Source organism: Leuciscus leuciscus (assembly GCF_965113295.1).
Source record: "Leuciscus leuciscus genome assembly, chromosome: 2".
Lineage (NCBI taxonomy): Eukaryota > Metazoa > Chordata > Actinopteri > Cypriniformes > Leuciscidae > Leuciscus > Leuciscus leuciscus.
Window position 1 is genome coordinate 49565055 of NC_138726.1, and position 14464 is coordinate 49579518.

Below are 14464 nucleotides of genomic sequence, written 5' to 3' on the forward strand. Positions count from 1 at the left end.
CATTTTTGGTATGTTTTAGCTTACCTCAAGGGCATCCAAGATGTAGGTGTCTTTTTTTCCGCAGTAGTTTCAATTTTGATATTTTTAGGTCAAACCGTTCTTGTCTGTCAGTCATATAATGCAGGTCTATGGTCACTGTCTCAAAGAGCATGCACAGAGTCCAAATTAAAACAATTCCCCGTCGTTCAAATTAAACAATTCCCCATCGTAAGTACACATTGATGGCCTAAGACACGAAACGAGCGGTTTGTGTGAGAAAACGAACAGTATTTATATCGTTTTTACCACTTATACACAGCCATGTCCAAGTGATCTGATCTGACACTAGATGTCGCCTTAAAGACATTCGTTCCAATGAACTGCCGTAGACAAGGCGACATCTAGTGTGTATATATCTATGCACCAGTCTGCATACACGTCAGATCAGATCACTGATCACTGCTCTTTGAGACAGTGACCATAGACCTGCATTATATGACTGACAGACAAGAACGGTTTGACCTAAAAATGTCAAAATTGAAACTACTGCGGAAAAAAAGACTCCTACATCTTGGATGCCCTTGAGGTAAGCTAAAACATACCAAAAATTAATTTCAAAGTGAACTATCCCTTTAAAGTCTTGGAGTAGTGGGTTATGTTTTAAATGGCATACTAGCCTTATTATTTCCTCCTATAGTCTTTGGTTGATCAGATAACAAGTGGACAACGTTAAATGCAGGTGTAAAGAAAATGGGGTCTAAACGTTTTGAGCTTGTCCTCTGTCATCCACTTCCAGACGGAGTCAAAAACGCATTTGACCGAATTGCTTTCGTAGTGTAAACGCTTATGTGATCGAATGCGTTTGAACAGCCACAAAAGGTCGCCTATTAATGCATAAACATTATGGGAAGCGCGATAGCCAGACGGGATTTAAACTTTTTGGCTAAAGACCCAAGTTTGGTTTGAAAACGTACCAAGCATCATGTTTTCTCACCTGTCCTGATTTCTAACACTGGCTGGTCTTTTAGCTGTCAGAGCAGAAACAAAAGCTGATGCTCTCTGTGTGTTTTTCTGTTTTCTCCTGTCGTGTTCCTATGTACATTCTGTGATCTCATATCCATTAGATCAAAGATCTGAAAAAGCCCATATATTTACCTGTCCATAGACCCTCCCCTCGAGGAAATCCAGACAGAACTTGTTGAAAGTGGACAAAAGAGACCGATTGAAACACCAGGTGTAAAAGGGAATGTGTCTCCCTTGTCTGCTTGAGAATTGACCAAAACACATCTTAATACCAGGTGTAAACAGGGACTTAGGGTGTTTTCACACCTTGCTCGTTTGGAGTGAAGTTTCTTTTTTGGCATCATGAAGTTCTTTAAAAAGTTTATTTCTTCAGATTTTTTAAATGTTCTTCACACTGAGAAAAAAAAAAAAGGTTCTTTTAAGAACTGTTGCCTGAAAGGTTCTTTGCTGGCATCGCATTCTGGAACCCTTATTATTGAGACTGGGCATGAGCTTGAATTGTTAAAGGGATAGTTCACTTTGAAATGAATTTTTGGTATGTTTTAGCTTACCTCAAGGGCATCCAAGATGTAGGTGTCTTTTTTTCCGCAGTAGTTTCAATTTTGATATTTTTAGGTCAAACCGTTCTTGTCTGTCATTCATATAATGCAGGTCTATGGTCACTGTCTCAAAGAGCATGCACAGAGTCCAAATTAAAACAATTCCCCGTCGTCCAAATTAAACAATTCCCCATCGTAAGTACACATTGATGGCCTAAGACACGAAACGAGCGGTTTGTGTGAGAAAACGAACAGTATTTATATAGTTTTTACCACTTATACACAGCCATGTCGAAGTGATCTGATCTGACGTGTACGCAGACTGGTGCATAGATATATACACTAGATGTCGCCTTAAAGACATTCGTTCCAATGAACTGCCGTAGACAAGGCGACATCTAGTGTATATATCTATGCACCAGTCTGCGTACACGTCAGATCAGATCACTTCGACATGGCTGTGTATAAGTGGTAAAAACGATATAAATACTGTTCGTTTTCTCACACAAACCGCTCGTTTCGTGTCTTAGGCCATCAATGTGTACTTACGACGGGGAATTGTTTTAATTTGGACTCTGTGCATGCTCTTTGAGACCGTGACCATAGACCTGCATTATATGAATGACAGACAAGAACGGTTTGACCTAAAAATATCAAAATTGAAACTACTGCGGAAAAAAAGACACCTACATCTTGGATGCCCTTGAGGTAAGCTAAAACATACCAAAAATTTATTTCAAAGTGAACTATCCCTTTAAGAGCGGATATAAGCCTCTTTAGTGGCAGTGACCAAATAAAGACAAAGACTTGTCAAAGACCTGTCATTTTGTAACCTATAGGCTTTTTGAGGTAGCATTTTATTTATTTAAATGTTTACTGTTGCATAACATGTTCTGTTTCGCATACTATATTCAAATTTGTAGGTAGTATACAATGAAAATTGTGAAATGCTATTCCCTTTTGGAATTTTTTTTGTCCCTTTTGATTTTTGGTGAGTTGACAAAGGATAATTGGTCTAGAGCAGAGATTTACCAACTTTATTGTCTGTGGAACCCTTTTGATTTAAAACATTTAATTACTTGAAAACCCCCTCTGAGATTTTAAGTTAATGTTTAAATAATTAACACATTTGCATGTGACTGGCTCTCTGATGTTTGCTAGCGGTCACATGAGATGCAGGTAAATAAAAAAAATTTGTGCAAAAAAAGTTTAAATTTTTATGATTTAATTAATGAATTCGCTTTTCATCAGCTCGTGAACCCCCTGCAGTTCCATTGCAAATCCCAGTTTAGGAAACCCTGGTCTAGAACTGAAAAATAAAGACAAAGACCTGTCTTATTCTCCTTTTGATTCTAAACTACTGTATTCTTCCTTTTGATTCTAAACTTTGATTGTTTTGTGAAGGGTATTGACCAAATTTGTGAGCAAGTGCTCACCTTTCTGTGGTGGAGTTTGAGAGGGATTGACTCATGACGGTCAAGGGAACACTGTTGTGACTAGTACAGATTACTAGTCTGGTACAGATTATCAAGAGAACACTGTGGTGACTATGGGGAAATCTCAGAGTCAAAATAAGATACACCGGTGTTTTGCCAGATGAGAAGTTTATTTACTATTTTAATTCATTTTATAACTGTATCATTTATCTCTTTTAATTCCTTTTATAACTGTTTTAATTTCCCCTGTGGCTGCTTTTATTTTGTGTCCATTTTCAATGCAAAGTTCTATGAATAGCTATTGTGTGATTATTATAATTCCTTTCTATGTAAAGTTTTTGAGTAACTGTTTGAATTTTCCTTGCTTTTATTTTGTGATCATTTTTATTCCTCTCTATGTAAAGCACTTTGAATTGCCATAGTGTATGAAATGTGCTATATAAATAAACTTGCTTGGCCTTGCCTTGAAAAATCATGTAGAATTCTATTCAAAGTCCTCCACTAAGTTTTTTGAGTATTTCACAAACTTCTTTACTTAATCTTTTCCTTTGTCAAAGTTAAAGGCCTACACTGAAAAGTTTTGAGAGTGCAAGAGTGAATTCTGCCCTATGGAACAAATTAGTTCAGAAATGCAATGCCAATTCATAGTGAAAACCATAGCAATTATGCTGCTGTAAATAAGGAACATGAATGCAGTTTAACCAATGTGGTGACCAAAGTGACTTGCGACCAATGACATACAGTAGCCTACTATATCTGGCAATTGTAAATAAACCACCATTAACAGAAGTGCTGTATTTTTTGTGCTGTTTCTTATCACCACATTCTCTTTGCTTTGTTGCTATTTCTACTTATAAGAGCCTTTGGGCTTTTGTGTGTGTGTGTGTGTGTGTGTGTGTGTGTGTGTGTGTGTGTGTGTGTGTGTGTGTGTGTGTGTGTGTGTGTGTGTGTGTGTGTGTGTGTGTGTGTGTGTGTGTGTGTGTGTGTGTGTGTGTGTGTGTGTGTGTGTGTGTGTGTGTGTGTGTGTGTGTGTGTGTGTATAAATTTGCTTAAATATATTGCCATTCATTGGTTGTCTTTGTTTTGGTTCCCAAAAATGAAAAAGACCAGTTGCGTAAGTAGCGGCAGGAGACCTATTGCTTTATTATATAGTAGACTACATAGTAGGGAAATATGCACATTCGGACTCAGGGAGACTGTCAAAATTACTGAATTAGTCTAGAATCGTTCCTCTTTCCTTCCCTCTGATGTGTGATTTGTACACACAATGTGGATTTAATGTTGGATTGAAAGTTCGTGTCACTATACCTAAGTAAATTTCGTTGTAGAATGTGTTTGTTTTTACAAACAAACTTTTTTGTTTGTTCCTTTACAAAGGAACCCAGACCGACCCCTCTCACAGCCATTATCCCTCTGTCCTCTTTTTCTTCGCTAACCGAGGAAGAAGTATCTACACTTCTCCTCTCCAGTCACCCTACCACCTGCCCTCTTGACCCCATCCCCTCACACCTTCTACAAGCCATCTCTCCCACACTTTACCATCACTCACACACATCATAAACTCATCCCTCCATACTGGCACCTTCCCTACAGCATTCAAGCAGGCTCGGGTTACTCCACTGCTCAAAAAACCAACGCTAAACACATCATTTGTAGAGAATTGCAGACCTATCTCTCTCCTACCATTCATTGCGAAGACACTTGAAAGAGCTGTCTTCAACCAACTAACATCCTTCTTGTCTCTAAACAACCAGCTGGATGTCAACCAATCTGGCTTCAAGAAAGGGCATTCAACTGAGACTGCATTACTGTCAGTCACAGAAGCCCTACGGATCGCAAAAGCTGCTTCCAAATCTTCAGTCCTCATTCTCCTGGATCTGTCTGCTGCCTTCGACACTGTGAATCATCAGATCCTTCTGTCCACCCTCTCATCACTGGGCATCACAGGAACTTCACTCCACTGGTTTGAGTCCTATCTCACAGGTAGGTCCTTCAAGGTCGCATGGAGAGGTGAGGTATCCAGACCACATCAGCTGATCACAGGTGTTCCCCAGGGCTCAGTTCTTGGTCCCCTCCTCTTCTCCATCTACACCACATCACTGGGACACATCATACAGGCACACGGTTTTTCCTACCACTGCTATGCTGATGACACGCAGCTCTTCCTCTCATTTCAACCAGATGATCCCACAGTAGCTGCACGGGTCTCAAGCTGTCTGGCGGACATCTCCACATGGATGAAGGAACATCACCTGCAGCTCAACCTGGCAAAGACTGAGCTTCTCGTCCTCCCTGCCAATCCATCTCTACAGCACGACTTCACCATCCAGCTAGAGTCATCATTAATCACCCCATCAAGATCGGTCAGAAATCTTGGAGTAACGTTCGATGACCAGCTGACCTTCACAGATCACATTTCAAAGACAGCTCGATCATGCAGGTTTGCACTGCGCAACATCAGGAAGATCAGGCCTTTCCTAACTGAGCATGCAACACAACTTCTCGTCCAGGCCCTGGTCATTACTAGGCTCGACTACTGCAATGCTCTTCTGGCTGGACTTCCAGCATGTGCAACCAAACCCCTACAAATGATCCAGAACGCTGCAGCTCGTCTTGTCTTCAACGAGCCCAAGAGGGCCCACGTCACTCCTCTGTTCATCTCTCTGCACTGGCTACCTCTAGCTGCTCGCATCAAGTTCAAGGCACTGACGCTTGCTTATAGATCTATCACAGGCTCAGCTCCCTCCTACTTTCACTCACTCCTACGAGTCTACATCCCTACCAGACACCTGCGATCGGTCAACGAGCGACGTCTCGTGGTTCCATCACAGAAAGCCACAAAATCACTTTCCAGAACATTCTCATTCACAGTTCCATGCTGGTGGAACGCTCTCCCCACCCTCATCCGGACATTCAAACATTGAATGTTTTGAATTCAACATTCAAAAGACAGCTGAAAACCCATCTCTTCCATGAGCACTTAACCTTATAAAAATTTTTTTTAAACAAATTTAATAAAAACTTTCCCTTTGAAACATCACTTATCAGGCTTATGCTACTCTGAATAATACCTGAACTTCGTATTTTGAGCACTTCTTGCGTTGTTGTTGCTTTTGCCTCTTTATGATGACTCGCTGAATTTTTGTCCTAATTTGTAAGTCGCTTTGGATAAAGGCGTCTGCTAAATGACTAAATGTAAATGTTTGTCAATCGTGTCAATGACCAAACTCTCTGTGTAAAAAAACAGGATTAAGATCGCAGTAGAGGAACGAAAAACATTAACTGCAGTGCATATGTGACCAAGGATGAAAACCATTGTTAGGTTTTGTTTGTGATGTTTTCGAATCGTCATACATGTACGGCAGTGGAATGTCACTTGCAGTCTTGCACTTAGAATATATACACAAAGCAATGGTGAAAGAAGTCAAAATGCATCTACAGTTAGACACTAACTCAAATCCCTATACCTCACCATACTTATGCCCTCACCTTTCACGGTCAGGTGTACTACAATGCCTCTGTCAGTTGTAGCAGAATGGACTGCAGTTAATTAAGCACATGAGTCCCCTAATATAATCAATTTTAATTAAACTGAATTTTAATCGGAGTGGGGGAGGCGGGGTGGCGTCCGGCAAGGGAGGTTGTTAGCGCAGCGTTATCCTTGTGCTGTCAGTGCACCATCTCTCCTTCTTTTTTCCCCCATCCCCCAAATCTGTTCTCTCTATCCTTTTCTTTTTCAGTTTGGATTTGCCGGTCCCTAATTAATATGGATAGGGCATTAAGCCTTTTGGACTCTAGTCACTCTCATTTCATGACTATTAATGATTTTAATGAACTGCACTAATAAGACAGTTTTTCTCGGCCTTGCTTTCAAGAGCAATCCACTGTGTATTCAGAGAGGAATGGGGTTTATTGGAATGAAATTATCTGTATAAATCATTTTGTACACATTTAGGGACATACTTGCACACAAATACACAGCCTCCAGACACAATAGAAAAGAAATTGGTAATAAACATTAATTTGATGAGATTCTACATAAGGAGAATTTAAATTGCACATTATAGGGGAGACCGGGGCTAGTTGTCACATGGGAAGTTGTCAGAAGGGATATATTACTGTAAAGAAACCCTCTTAAATTAGAATACTTTGAGTGTATTCTGTCCTCCAAAATCCATCATATTTTCATATTTTTGTGAACAGATATTTTTTTGTTGTTGATCTTGTCGTCACATCTTTTTGTTTTATGCCATTTATTATTACAATTTATATTGGGCAAAACAATGGTTTGTTATTATGAATTATGGTTATTTAAATGTTTGTATATGTCTGTGTATAATATATACACGTGTGTGTGTGTGTGTGTGTGTGTGTGTGTGTGTGTGTGTGTGTGTGTGTGTGTGTGTGTGTGTGTGTGTGTGTGTGTGTGTGTGTGTGTGTGTGTGTGTGTGTGTGTGTGTGTGTGTGTGTGCATAATAGCCAACTGATGCATAAAGATTTCATTTTCAAGTTTTGTTTGTTACCTTAAAATATGTCAGGAAAACCTTTAAAAAAAATGAAGTGCTTTGACTCTCTAAGTGTACATTTACACGACAACGATGTACTAAGAACAGAAAAGTTTTTCCTTCGAGTTTTTCATGTACAGACGACACCATTGTCAAAACAATCTCCGTTCACATGGATCTGTGAAAAAAACGCTGTATTATTCATGCCAGGCCAGTAGTTGGCGATGTCACTTTGCAAAGAAAGAAACACTACTCGCGTATAGACTGAACATGTAATACACATGCGCATGACGTCATCCTTTTCACAAATTCGCAAGTTTACACTGAGAGAGACAATAACAGTATTGTTTTCAAATACACTTTGAATCCAGTTTTCAAAAGTTTGCATTTCCAGGCCCCCAAAACGCCACTGTCGTGCAAATGAATGGCCAAAACACATACATTTTTTTCCATTTTTAGTTGAAAATGGTGTCGTGTACAGAATGAATTTCAAAACTAATGAAACTCTTTCAAACCGAAGGATGACGTGCTGTACTGACGCCATCTGACATTGGTACTGAAAAGAAAACCTTGATATGAATAGCATTAATAACGAAACTGAATGACTGAAGGCTCTTGAGTTTTAAGGAAAAATCTTTGCACCCTCAAGTATGCCTGTCCATGAGGTTTCTGTTTCTTTAGTCGGGATAAGTCTAATCATTTGAAGAGCCATCCTTCTGACACGTCTTTAAGTGGTATCAAAATGCATGCATTGGAAAGAAAAAACTATAAAAGCTGATTCAGGAAATGTTTAAGTCTTTTTAAATTTCACAATGAATATAAATTGGATTTTCTTATTTTTGGTGTTAATAAAAGCAAACATCCACACAAAGACAGCAGAACACAGTCCAGACCAAGGACGCCCATGATAAATTAGCTTTTAATTGGAATATAAATCTTTTGTAACAATTGAAGTCTTTACTGTCACTTGTGATGCAATGGGCTTTATGCACAGCTGCACCACTTCCTGAACTTCAGCCAGCTCTTTGTTTCCTGTCTGCCATTATTGGACAAACTGATTAATCCAGGTGTGTCTGATTATTGTTACTGAGGTCAGGCACACCTGGATTAATCAGTTTGTCCAATAATGGCAGACAGGAAACAAAGAGCTGGCTGAAGTTCAGGAAGTAGTGCAGCTGTGCATAAAGCCCATTTAATAAAGCTTTTCACACCAAGGACGATAACCAGAAAGATAATAGATATAGTTCTAAAAATCATAGCTGAGTTCACACCACAGCTATACCGATAACTGCACAGAGAAACAATATAACTGGAATAACTTTCAGAACGATTTTATCCAGCCGATGAACGATCAGAACATTGACAGCCAATCAGAATCAATCCTGCTATAACGAGCTCCAGCATTTAAAGAGGCAGACAAGCACGCCTTTTAGAATTAACAGAATGATATTGTCAACTGGTGTGGACGCTAATATAGTTAGCTTTATAATTATCGTTCTTGGTGTGAACGGGCCATTAGTGCTTTAAATGTATCATTGTTAGTTCATATTCATTTCTACTAACATGAACTACTAATAGAATATGCTCATGATTCTATTTAGTATATACTGTATGTTAAAAGATTAATAATTGTTCTAAAATGTTGTTCATTGTTTTGTCATGTTATGTAATATATTAACTAATGTGAACAAATTGAACTTTATTGTAAATTGTTACCAATATTTACTTGGAAAGTTGACATATTGGCTTTTGTTGGGCCTTTCTGACTTTCTTGCAAAATGACTGAATGAATAGTCAGTCCTAGATATGTTATTTTGTGCACGGTCGGCATCAGATGCATGGGCATCCCATCTGAGGATAAAACCAAGTGTAGTATAAACATAAGGCGTAGTAAACTATAGTGTGCTATGTCAGGACACAGACTATTCACCTTTAACTGCGATATCAAAGTTTTATCATAGCAATCAGATGAAAGTTGAGAACAAAACTGCAACTGTTCACTCATCCTTGACTGCTTCATCTCTTCCCTCAGTTTCTCCACATCACACCACCGTTGGCCTTGTGGGAAAATGTATTGCTGAGTTGCATCTGTTGCATTAAAGAGACATTGTTAAGCTGAATCACTTTACAGCATATGCGTGTAGAAAGCAGAAACATGACAGCCCCAGATGTAGCATTCATAAAGTATTCATGCATAATAACATTTGCATGGCATCCAGGAATTTATTGCATGCATTCAGATGAGGTACATTTCTGCCCCCTTGAGTAAACACCACATAATGGAAAGATTATGCAAAACTATGTATATAAACAACTTGTTTCTCAGCTTGCAATGTTTAAGATTCAAAATTATCCTTTTTTTTTTTTTTTTTTTTTGTCACAATGAAATTTTCATATAACATTTGATGATTAGACTGCTTTGAGGATTTGAGGTTCTGCGCCAAGTTTTCAGTTGGCAAACACACATCATCGGATATTTCTTTTCACCTTGTCAAAGTGTCTAAGCAATGTCTTATGACTTTGTCAGGGAGTACAAATGTGTTCCAGTAAACCTTTATTGAACAATTTTATTTTGGTTTGTAGCCTACCCCACAAGCTTTCATGCTTTTCTTTCAATGAAAATTAAATTACCAGCCAATGTAACACCATGGAAATATACCTTTTGGAATCATTGCAGGTTCTTCGGCCTGAGGTTTCAACAAGTTGTTATTATTGCTTGTAGACCTCCGTTGAATGAGTGGTCAAGTGGAGGCGAGCAGTTCAGATGCTGAGTCTGTCACATGGGCGCTTCAAGTCATGTAACTTAATATATATATATATAAAAAAGATCTTTTAAAGTCTTTTTAATTTCAGCAGATTTCACAATGCTTCATCTAAGGCTATTATTTGATGTAAAAGTTTCATTATTTTTAATAAGAGAATTTCTCAATTAGCTGTGCTGCATTATGGTTGTAATGGCAGTTGAAAGGAGAATTATAAAAGTGTGTTTTGTTGCACATCATGGGCTGAATTATGTGAAAGCCAGTTAAGGCATACACTGTAAAAAATAATAAAAAAAACTGTCAAATTTACAGTAAAAAAAAAAAATTGGAACAAATGAACTGTAAAAAATATTGTAGTAACCTTTTAGGTTTTACAGATTTAACTTACAGTAAAAAAAAAAAAAAATTCATTACCTGATATAATGTTAATAAACCAATTGAAGTAACCGTTTTGTACCTATGTAACATGCTGACAACCATCAAAAATAGGTGGTGGTGATGAGAAAGGTAAACGCCATCATGGTAAGACACATGACAGTAAAGTAATGCAATAAACATTAATTTAACAACATTGGATGTAAAATAAAACCCGAATGTACACAGCTGATTAGAAAAAAACTTAGAAGAAACATAGTTTTCATTGCCAAACAAAGAAAAAAATTATAAACTGAGTGAACAAATATTTGGCCATTTTTTGTTCCTGGTGAATAGCTCCATAAGAATGCATTGTGTCTATTCAAAATGTTGTCTTGTCTGCGCTGAATATTTGTGGCATTGAATTTTTTGTGTTTGGTTGTGAATAGGCCTTCATTCTATGAATACATTTGAGCATCGTTAAAATATTTGTAATACCTTCCCTAAGATTATTTTAAAATAATACTTCCCATAAGAACAATAATGCTTTTACTTTAACAAGGCTGCTTAAACGGATAATAAGTAACCTTTTCCCCCAGCATAGTGTTGAGCACAATAAAGCCTATATGACATACTGTACAATTGTTTAGTGAAGATGCTGCTTCTAACTGTCTTTTTTAACAGAGATTTTTCATTCAGTGTGACATTCACTTCTTGAATTGCAAAGACATCAAAGCCTAATTTGACGCAGCCTTGGGGTCGAGTGCATTATTCAAGGGCATGCAGTCATTTCAATGTGGGACTAAATATGAAATGTTTGAGATATGCATGAAATATGAAATCAGCCCATAGTGTTCTCTACTATAGCTCACATTGTTCCGCATGTAATTCTGTTGCTTGTCAATACAACATACACCCCGACTACTCTTGAGTTTTGAGACTGATAAAACAAGACAAACAAGATGGAAAAAGAGTCTTGTGTCTGCTAACACACAGATAATTATCTCTTGCTCTTAGAAAATAATAATTCATTAGGAATCCAGCTCTTGACAAACACACAAAATACATAAAAACTGAAACTGTTCCAGCAAAGTATACGTGGAATTATATGGTACTGGCAACTGCACTTGACAGCTTATAACATGTTAAAAGCAAAAAAGATATACTTTCCCATCATTAGTTTGTTGGTTGTATTTTGGAAAGCATTTTTACCATTGGTTTCAGACTTTTGGATCCCACCATAGATGGTCTCAAAGCTATCAGATGTATAAAGCCACAAAACTCCAATTTTGATTTCTAGTGGGCTTTAATTCTCTATTCATCTTAAATGTTTATGTTAAATAATCCTCAGCAAACCTGCTTTAGGGATGCAGAACAGGCTCTGAGGACTTAAAATGCTGGCCAACAGGTAAGCTCATGGTGGAATGGAATTAAATCCATTTGTGCAAGCACTAAGCCCACTGAACCCAGCTCCAGTTCTCTCTGTGTGCTGAATTAGTGACGGCTGTGTTCAGGGCTTAATACAGGCCAAACGGCATTTAGCTGAAAATGGAATGGAAATAGAAAATGCCAATGAGGTGAGACAGGGAGAGGCAGGGAAATCGCTAACCTGCCTTCCATGCTACAGGGGAGAAATGCTATCGATTTGCTTTAAATTGTCTCCTGCCCAAGGAAAGAGTGTCAAGGGAGACAGCTGGAGGTGATGAGGTGCCATATGTGACTGCTTACACTTTGAATGCTGCCTGAAGTACAGGATGTTGGGTTGTTGGAAATGATATACTACCGTACTACTTCTGCTTGGAATGCAGTATGCAGTGTATTTGGGTTAAAATTTGAATTAAAAAAGAAGAAAATTATTACTTAGCAAACTGAACTGCAAAGGAATGACTGTTTCAAATACTCCTCCTATCTTCCATTGTTTGAAAAAACAGGTAGTGTCACAAATGAGTGGTAAAAATGTAAGTAACCTGGTAACAACTGAGTTAATTGAAACAAAAAATTTGAGTTAATACAAAGAAAGAGATTGGTTTAATCAACAGAAACTCAAAATATGTTATCTGAACCACATTAATTATCTAAGTTGATTTGACAAAATAATTCTGCTAGTGGCATAAAAATGACAAATACATTTTTTTTTTTTTACTTTAGTATTTAAAAATAGTGCAGCATGTTTATTTTTGGATGTTAGCTTTTATTTTTGTATGGTTTATTATTATTATTATTATTATTTTCATAATTGCTTAATATGGCTGAAAAGGCACTTAATAGCTTTAAAAAAAAGGGATGGTTCACCCAAAAATAAAAGCTGTATGAAGTCATACAGGTTTTCTGAACAACATGAGGATGTTGAAAATGTTGACAAATTTTATTAAATAAAAATATTTAAATGTTTCACTATTTTAGGAAGTGGCCTTTTTACTTTCACACTAATATTTCAAAAAAGTAATTATCTTCAGTAAGTAAGATTCCCATAGCAGGCATTGTCACAAAAGGTCTGTGTGTTAAATCAGAGTGGAAATGTTCACTGACCTTTTGTAACCAAGACTTTAAGGTTTATTTACAAAACATTACATTAAAAAAAGTGTGACAACTAGCCATAGGCTGTCTGTCTCAACGGCACAGCACTTCTCACACAAACACCATTGTTAGTCTGAAATTGTCCAGGATGTCATTCGGAACAGGTGTGCTACAAATATATATACCCATATCAAGTTGGTCTAAACATAATATTGAGCATCATCACATGCATGATGTGGTTTCATTGCATCCTTGCTCTTCTGCCCTCAGGGTTTTCAGATGTGCTTCATTTGTGATCAGACTGTCAGTAACAGCCTTGTGGACACCATTTCATCACCTGTGTCCATCCTATTGCCCATGTCTGCCATCAGCATGACTCCAGAGATGGCTGCAGGACCCCCATCTGCCAGCTGTCCCTGGGCCTGCCAAGAGAACCACTTTTACTGGGTAATCGTCTCCACCAGCCCCTTTTGATCCAGCTGATAGAGCAGAAGGAGGCCTGCAGCACCACTGGAAAATGAAGAGGACCTGAGTTTGAGCCTTGGGGGATTCCAGTCAGCTTGACAGTCATGGTGCACACTAGAGGTCAAATGATTTAGCGTTTTTGCTGATTAAGTGACTCTGATAACAGCTTTTGTAACTATTCGATATTGGCTAAACAAACAGCGATAGTTTAAACTAGACTACAAGCACAAAAACACTAAAGATGAGTTGTTCTGACACTGGATCCAGTTTACTTTTTTTTTTTATTATAATCCATCTTCTGTGAGTCCATGTAATGCAAGTGTATAGGACCTCCAATGTTAATGCTTGAAAAAACACAAAGTGAACACAATAGTAATCCATACGACCCCAGTAGATGATTCAAACAAACAGTCAATTGACTGTAAGGCAGGACTTTAATTCATACAGCTGCCATATTGAGTGTTGTGATGCTTCAATAATAAAGACGATTGGCTCTAAGGTGAGACACTTCAGCGTTATAATCTCCCCCATTCACAATATGTATAAGTGAACCGTCTCTCTTTTACAGTCTCTTATACAGTTAAAATTTGCATGGCTAAAGGGTGGATACATCCTACTTGAAACCTACAAGTTCAACAAAAAAACATGAATAAAATTACTCCTAAGTTTGCTTTTTTTTTATGGCGAACAAGATCAGTCTTGAGTGCAAAGACTTTCTGTGGAAATGAGAGTGGGATTATTTTCTGTTCGCTCACTCAAAGAGAAATATTCATTAGTTCTGCTTTGGAAGTAGGCTTGCAGGATGGCGAATTTAGGTCATGAAACTCCTGAAATGTTTTCAGCAGTGTCTCAATATCTATATACTGTATGTTTTTTATATCATG